Source organism: Nicotiana attenuata, unplaced genomic scaffold (genome assembly GCF_001879085.1).
Source record: "Nicotiana attenuata strain UT unplaced genomic scaffold, NIATTr2, whole genome shotgun sequence".
Classification (NCBI taxonomy): Eukaryota; Viridiplantae; Streptophyta; class Magnoliopsida; order Solanales; family Solanaceae; genus Nicotiana; species Nicotiana attenuata.
In genome coordinates, this window is record NW_017671428.1 from 10,643 (window position 1) to 20,078 (window position 9,436).

The following is a 9,436-nucleotide window of genomic DNA, read 5'->3' on the forward strand; positions in this document are numbered from 1 at the left end:
CTAATAGATCCTCGGAATATTGAGAGATCCCCGGTTATTATCTCTGTTGTGAGTGGTATTCCTTGTGATTGTTTTTGTCTCTGTTTCGGTTGTCGTTATCCTTATTATCTTGCATTAGTTTTTACCGTTAGCTTTCAATTGTACTGTATTATCTTATTCTGTTATACCTTATATTTCATTTAACCTCAGTAGAGCCCTGACCTTCCTCGTCACTACCCGACCGAGGTTAGGCTTGGCATATACTGAGTACCGCTGTGGTGTACGCATGCCCTTCCTGCGCATGTTTTTCATGTGCAGATCCAGGTACTGCGACTCAGACTCATCACGCTCGAGGCGAGGCGTTGTGGAGACTCCGGGGTATATATGCCGCGTCCGCAGATCGAAGAGTCCCTTTCTACTATTGCTTTAAGTATTAGCCCTTCTGTATTTCCTTCTTTGTTAGATATTCTGGAGTTAGATACTATTAGACATTCAAAAGCTTGTGATCATGAGATTCTGGGTTTAGTTTCAAGTGTTGGTATTCTGTATGCCGGGCGGCATTTCAAACATTATTTTATTTCATTATCTCGGTTTTTAAGTATTTCTTCCGCAAATATTGTTTATTTTCCGCATTGTTAGGCTTACCTAGTCGTAGAGACTAGGTGCCGTCACGATGGTGCACGGAGGGCGAACCGGGGTCGTGACAAATTCATAAACTAAAAGTTCAACTACTACTACTAAACCCTAGATTCTAACTAAACTATTCAAGACTATACAAAGTATAATTCAAATCTTACTAAATTATTCAAGACTAATTAAACTAATTAGTAAATAAAATTAATAAACAAAACTAATTAAAACAAGACCTAAATCCTAGTCATCAATAATATACAATGTTCAAAGAATTGAAACACTAATTGAAACAATAAAATACAACGTTCAAATAATTGAAACAAAAACTAGAAATAACAAATAAATGGGTTGTAATTCAAACCTTGATTTTTTAGGGTTTAGGAGAGGGGCGGAGCAATGGCAGCGGCAGCGGTAGCTCCGGCGACGGGGGACGGCGTTGGGTGGTGGCTACACGGGTGGGGAATGGGATTTGTGCGGGGGAAATAGAGAAGGGGAATAGGGAGGAGTTAGAAAATTTTGGGGAAGAAAATAAGAGAAATGTGGGGAAACCCGTTTTAGTTTCTGATTTTCAGAATTACCGATCAAAGTTGGTCAGTAATTTGGTCGGTACATTAAGTGTTGACCGTTTGACCAAATACCGACCAACTTTGGTTGGTTTTCTTAAAAAAAACTAAATTTTTTTTGTTTTTAGTTTTTAACATATTATAAGTTATAAAAAATTATTAATAACTATAAATATTTATTTTATTTAACTACAATTATTATAAATAATTATAAACTATAAGCACAATCTTTACAAAAAAATTATATTAACTAGATAATTACTTTTAATAGATTATAATAGCATCTATGTAAGTAAATTTTTAAGTTATATTTAAGTATATGAGTAATTTCTCACACACACATAAACCATATTGTAATTGATGATTAATCTTATACGTTACTATGTACGTATGAATAATTAATATATATATATATATATATATATATATATATATATATATATATATATATATATATATATATATATATANGATAGGCAAAAGATGTGTGAAAATTGCATAATACTGGAAATAAAAAAAGAAGGTCAATATGTGTTTTTTCAAGTTTTTCTATTCCATAAAACATTCATAATTGTAAAAAAAAAGGTTCTCTATTGACTGGTAGCCTTATTTCACATTATTTTTGATTCATAAAATCTATACCTATAGAATTTGCTAATCGGCTGTTCTGTAGAAAGGAAATTAGTTGAACTTAATAAAAATCAAAAATAAAATAAAGAATCCAAAAAAACACGATTTCTATTTATGGTTCCACATTTCATTTACATGCAATAAAATACTTCGAAAGGTTTAAAGATAAGAACCGCATTTTTACTTCATGAAATGAAAAACTTGAATCCCCGTTCGATTCACTGGTCAAACTTGGAGAAAAATAGGCCTATTTCAAAAGAGAAAAAGAGACTAGTAATTAATCCCTTTCATATCATTTGACCAATTGTAACTTCTTGATTTCAATAGTTGAAGTATTTAGCAAAGACTCAGAATAAGTAAGAATAGAAAATTCGATTTAAGTTTTAAATTAGTTTAAGTTAGTCCATATTTTGACTTTTTATTGACTCCTTTCAAAAGAGGTAAGATCCGGTGAATCGGAAACAATTAATTAAGAATTCTAAACTTTTTTATGGAACAGACATATGAATATGCGTGGATCATACCTTTCATTCCACTTCCAGCCCCTATGTTAATAGGAGCGGGACTTATTCATTTTTCTTGTGGTCCAAAATAAGTGATTTTTTCAGATTTCAAGAATAAATTAATTAATTTTTTCCTGCATTGCCCTTGGAGTAAATAATGTTGGAGTATGTATTAGGAGTGTTTATGTGAAGACATAGTAAAGGTTAATATGGTCAATTTTATTGCTAATTAATGTTAAAAGGTGAATTTCTTAATATTTGTGAAAACAACCAAAAAATTACTTATTTTGGACCGGAGGGAGTATCATTTTTAAAATTCATTTTTAGAGATGGAACTTTTAAATTTATAGATGTACTTATTTTAATATCGTCGTTCTATCTTTTTATAATGAAATATAAACTTAAAAATTTGATAAGCAATATAAAGGTAAAAAGAATTGTTCTCATAGAAGATCCAATCTGTAGACAAAAATTATTGCAGAATCAACCAATTGACTAAAATTCGTTAGTTATAAATTGTTATAAAACAATAAAAGAAGAAGAATAGTATTGCAGAGAAAAGTAGGGAGAGAGAATTCTTATTGATTTAGGATGAATTACAATAAAATAGAACCCTCTATTTATAGGGAGAGGGTGACTTAGCCACCAAGCAATGAACCCTAGAATCTCTCTAAATATAGACATTCACCATAAATACAATTCTATTAATAACACTCCCCCTTGAATGTCTATTCAACAGATAACGTGCCTCATTAAAACCTTAACTAAAATAAAATCCAGTGGAAAAAAATTCTAGAGAAGGAAAAAGAGAACACATATTTAACAATACGCCTTTTGGTTGCCTCGTTAAAAACCTTGCAAGGAAAACCCAGTGGGACAAAACCTTGTAAGGGAAAAAGAGTACAACGCGTATTAACTCCCCCTGATGAGAGCATCAATTCACATCCTTAAGCATTTGCATTCCAATCTTGTGCACCATCTTCAAAAGATCTTTGGTAGATATTTGATAAATAAATCAACCATATTAACTTGAATGAATATGTTGCACCTTGAAATCATCATTCTTGATAGATGTATTGTCTTCATATGATCTTGTTGGAATCATCATTTCAATATCTTCACATAGGGGTGAAAACTCTTGCTATCATATTATCATGCTTATAGTTATAGCAAGATACATATGCGCACAAATTGCACTTAGGATGTAGTACTTCATGACCATGAATTCTATATGCTTTAAGCAATTTAAATCCTTCAGGAATTGTTAAGTCATATAAGCCATATAATAGACTTTAGATGCATATCAAGTGTTCATGTCGTGCTAGACATATAAGATATCAAAAACTGATTGCACATACCATTGACTTTATACTTTCAAGTGTTTGAACTACATGTTCAAAACTACATGTATTTCATATGAAACCAATTCTATTCGAATTGTTTCTTCAGACTTAAGATCCTCATATATATTTAGCGATATAATCGATGTTGTCGACAAATATTTTATATCGGTTCCAACCTTTTTATTTTCATATAGACATAACATAGAGATCTCTTCATTCATATATTCAGGTACCTAAATCTCTCCTGAGAATTTATGAAGTGTTATGTCATGTGATCTTCTAGAATATTTGCCTCCTTTATTATGATCATTTAGATCATTTGCTCATCTTCTTAATCAAGAAGTTTATTTGAAACCGATTTGTCTATACGCTTTAAGAGTACCATAGACTTTGTCCTTCTAGGACTTATTCTAATAGGAGCATTTGCAGTGAGAATATAGTTACTTTCTTTGGTTCAGCAAATGAGTCTGGCATGCTTTGCAATAAATTGCACATGAATTATCCTTTTATGAACTTCAAGTTCATATTATCTTATTCGAGGATCTAGATGTACAAATGATAATTAATTCCACGTAACTTTTTCTCAACTGTTTATCATGTCTCCCCCTCATGTTAGAAAAACTAACTTGTTACCTCAACTTTGAGAATCCACCTTTGTGCGTTATGGTGTTAATCAAAATATACAATGCACATCAATAATAATAAGATGGAATTATTTGGTTCTTGACCCTGAACCACTTGTGAGGGGAGAAAATAATATACTTTCGTATATAACGTATATCAAACTGATATAGATAACTTTGTTCTCATAAGAGATTGTTTAGCTATTAAGTGGAGGCACTCAATAAATTATTTTGTTAAACCAGTTGTGATGTAAAACAACTTATCAAGATAAACTATCTTGAATAAAAAATCTGGAAATTATGCTCGAAAATAAATTATTGAGCAAGTTACCTCGCAAAACACCATGTTGCGGGTTATTAATAATCGCACATGTAACCATCTCATAGATGCATCTTATGTGGTATATATGGCAGGTGAATGGGCTCATATTCACCTTTGATATTTCTAGCATTCATGGGATTCAATCCCAATTTTATTTGGTATATTCTTTAATGAGAACAAGCAACATAAGAGAATTCGTAAAGAACTTTCAAGTTCTTTAATATTTACCCATGTGAATTCTCTTTTATTTTTGCACATCATACTTAAATTGATATGGCTAAACCAATTATGCCAACTGAATAAATTATCAATATTGATAAACTTCAGATTTACACCATGACGTGTGTAATTATCAATAAACTCCAAATTTATTATGATATGGGTTTTTATATCAATAAACTTCGGTTTATTGTGGCATTCTTTTGTTTGTGTAGTACAAACTGGAGATTAAAGCGGGTAGCTTTTCACATAAATATTGTCACGACCCAAAATCCACTAAGGATCGTGATGGCGCCGGACACCGTTGTCAGGCAAGCCAACTAAATCATCAATTAAACTCTCTTTTAATAACTTTGAAATCTAGGAATTTTACCTCCATTTTTCATATATAGAACGATCTCTGATTAAATTCAAAGGAAGAAATAATTATTAATACACATCTTTCAAAGAGAAGCCATCCCAGAACCCGGTGTCACAAGTGCATGAGCAACTACTGATAAGGAAAATAAAATACAAGTGTCTGTCCAAAATACAGTGGACAGAGAATAAATAAATAAAGTACTGGAAGGGAACCACTCTAGCTGCGGGTCGTCTCGAACAATGCAGCTCACCAAGTCCCCAAATCGTCCGTGCTGCTATCTAATATAGAATATACCTGTGCAACAAAAATGCACAGAAGTGTAGTATGAGTACGTAATCAACGTGTACTCAGTGAGTATCCCGCCTAATCCCGAAGGGGTAGAGACGAGATGGCCAACTTCGACACTCACTAAAGGTCAATAAACAATATTCTATAAGAGCGAGAATAATCATGGATTTATATAAAGGTTCTAATTGTGAAGCCAGGAAAAAAAACAGGCAAGCACCTTCAACAATAAATCAAGGGCTTCCAAAGTCTATTCTTTATTATTTTATCAATTTATATCAAGCCACGTAGGGCCAATTCCACATTTTGCAACTATTAAGTAACAGATAAACATGCGCAAATCACACCGAGGCGACGGCCCGCTCCAACAAGAATATAAACTGTGCACTGCCGAGGGTCGAGTGGCACGAACCATAGATGTATCTATTTCCACCGAGGCGTTCGGCCTGTTCCATAAATAAACACATATCTTGCTCGCGAATCATCCATGCGACGCAGGCACGCATAAAGTACATGCTCAAGTAGGAAATTAAGAGCTCATCGAGGATAATCCTCCAAATAAACAACTTTTCTCTTTTTAACATTTCAGGAAAAATTACTATTAAATCTCTTTTTAAATTCCTTTACCAATTCAAGGTGATCTAAGCAATTCAAACTATCAATGAGTTCACAGTAATCCAAATATAACATGCTTTCGAGTCCTAGACTACCCGGACAATAGCATAATAGTAGCTACGCACGGACTCTCATCACCTCGTGCGTGCGTAGCCCCCACAAATAGGAGCACATAACCATTTTACTCACCTATGGGGTAAATTCCCCCTCACAAGATTAGAAAGGAGACTCACCTCGCTCCGAAGACTCGCAACCGGCATCCTACATCCTTCCGAAGGCTTGAACCAACGCACAATGCACCAAAACTAGCCAATGACCATACAAATCCATTAATATATGCTCAACTATACTTTACAACCCAATTTATAACAATTCCTAACCCCGAACGAAAAGTTGACCAAAATGCCCTCGGGCCCACGTGCCCGGAATCCGAAATTTTTCGAAGATAAAGGTTACCCATGACCTTAGGAACTCAAATATATGATTTTCTCTTGATTCCATACTCAAAAATCGTAGCTAAATTCCAAGAATATGATTTTCTAGGTTTTCCACCAAAACCCCAATTTATATACTAATTTCCATGCCTAAATCCATGTATAAACCTTGTATTTAACTCAAAGCTAGTATAAATTACTTACCTCATGACAAGTGACGAAAATGGCGTCTCCAAGCTGCTCCCCATCGACTCCAATGGAAGAAAAATGGGGTTGAAATGAATTTCAAAGAATAAATTAATTAATTTTTTCCTGCATTGCCCTTGGAGTAAATAATGTTGGAGTATGTATTAGGAGTGTTTAGTGAAGACATAGTAAAGGTTAATATGGTCAATTTATTGCATTAATGTTTAAAAGGTGAATTCTTAAATATTTGTGAAAACACCAAAAAATAACTTATTTTGGACCGAGGGAGTATCATTTTTAAAATTCATTTTAGAGATGTGAACTTTAAAATTTATAGATGTACTTATTTTAATATCGTCGTTCTATCTTTTTATAATGAAATATAAACTTAAAAATTTGATAAGCAATATAAAGGTAAAAAGAATTGTTCTCATAGAAGATCCAATCTGTAGACAAAAAATTATTGCAGAATCAACCAATTGACTAAAAATTCGTAGTTATAAATTGTTTATAAAACAATAAAAGAAGAAGAATAGTATTGCAGAAAAAGTAGGAGAGAGAGAATTCTTATTGATTTAGGATGAATTACAATAAAATAGAACCCTCTATTTATAGGGAGAGGGTGACTTAGCCACCAAGCAATGAACCCTAGAATCTCTCTAAATATAGACATTCACCATAAATACAATTCTATTAATAACACTCCCCCTTGAATGTCTATTCAACAGATAACGTGCCTCATTAAAACCTTAACTAAAATAAAATCCAGTGGAAAAAAATTCTAGAGAAGGAAAAAAGAAACACATATTTATAACAATACGCTTTTGGTTGCCTCGTTAAAAACCTTGCAAGGAAAACCCAGTGGAAAAACCTTGTAAGGGAAAAAGAGTACAACGCGATTAACTCCCCCTGATGGAGACACATACATTCAAATCCACACCTTAAGCATTTGCATTCCAACTTGTGCACCATCTTCAAAAGATCTTTGGTAGATATTTGATAAATAAATCAACCATATTAACTTGAATGAATATGTTGCACCTTGAAATCATCATTCTTGATAGATGTATTGTCTTCATATGATCTTGTTGGAATCATCATTTCAATATCTTCACATAGGGTGAAAACTCTTGCTATCATATTATCATTGCTTATAGTTATAGCAAGATATCATATGCGCACAAATTGCACTTAGGATGTAGTACTTCATGACCATGAATTCTATATGCTTTAAGCAATTTAAATCCTTCAGGAATTGTTAAGTCATATAAGCCATATAATAGACTTTAGATGCATATCAAGTGTTCATGTCGTGCTAGACATATTAAGATATCAAAAACTGATTGCACATACCATTGACTTTATACTTTCAAGTGTTTGAACTACATGTTCAAAACTACATGTATTTCATATGAAACCAATTCTTATTCGAATTGTTTCTTCAGACTTAAGATCCTCATATATATTTAGCGATATAATCGATGTTGTCGACAAATATTTATATCGTTCCAACCTTTTATTTTCATATAGACATAACATAGAGATCTCTCATTCATTATATCAGGTACCTAAATCTCTCCTGAGAATTTATGAAGTGTTATGTCATGTGATCTTCTAAATATTTGCCTCCTTTATTATGATCATTTAGATCATTTGCTCATCTTCTTAATCAAGAAGTTATTTGAAACCGATTGTCTATACGCTTTAAGTATACCATAGACTTTGTCCTTCTAGGACTTATTCTAATAGGAGCATTTGCAGTGAAATATAGTTACTTTCTTTGGTTCAGCAAATGTAGTCTGGCATGCTTTTGCAATAAATTGCACAATGAATTATCCTTTTATGAACTTCAAGTTCATATTATCTTAATTCGAGGATCTAGATGTACAAATATAATTAATTCCACGTAACTTTTTTCTCAACTGTTTATCATGTCTCCCCCTCATGTTAGAAAAACTAACTTGTTACTCGTCAACTTTGAGAAATATATATATATATCATACTATATTATAAGTGTGAGCACTCTGTATTAAAGTTAATTTACAGATTTATCCATCAAAGACTGAGTGACTATTTTACCCTTAAATCAAATATTATTTCAGCAAAATATTTGTGTACAAAAAAGGTAAATGTATATTCCAATGAATAAAAGACATTAGCTCATTTAATGAAATTGTTCCATCTACTTAGTAGTAAATGTATGCTGTCAGCTATACATTTTCTTAATAACTCAAAACCGTTTTAACATTTTCAGTTTTTTTTCTTCTTCCACATCCATTATATTTTTGCATAGTCTTTTTACATTCTCTATTTCACTCTATACAAATGTCCAACAAATTGTCTAATCCCGTTTCTCTTGTTTTTGTCAAAATTTCTATTTCTCTCAAAACTCCATTGATTTTCTGCTTGGTGTACTTCACAGGTAAAAATTTCCTTCCATATTGGACTTTATTTTCTAACTATTGCATTCTATGTAGGGACATGCCTTTATTTGTTATTATGTGCATATTAACTTTCTATAAGAATTATCAAATTCTGTGAATTCACATTTACTCAGTAATCTTTCATAGTATTATCATTTATCGGTATATTTAATTTTTTGGAGTACGTAAATTTCCAGAGATGACTTTTAATTATTTCAAGCTTTATATTTTGATTACTCCCTCCGGTCCATAATAAGTAATTTTTTGTCATTTTCCTTGTGGTCCAAATAAGTGATTTTTTCTAGATTTCTAAGAAT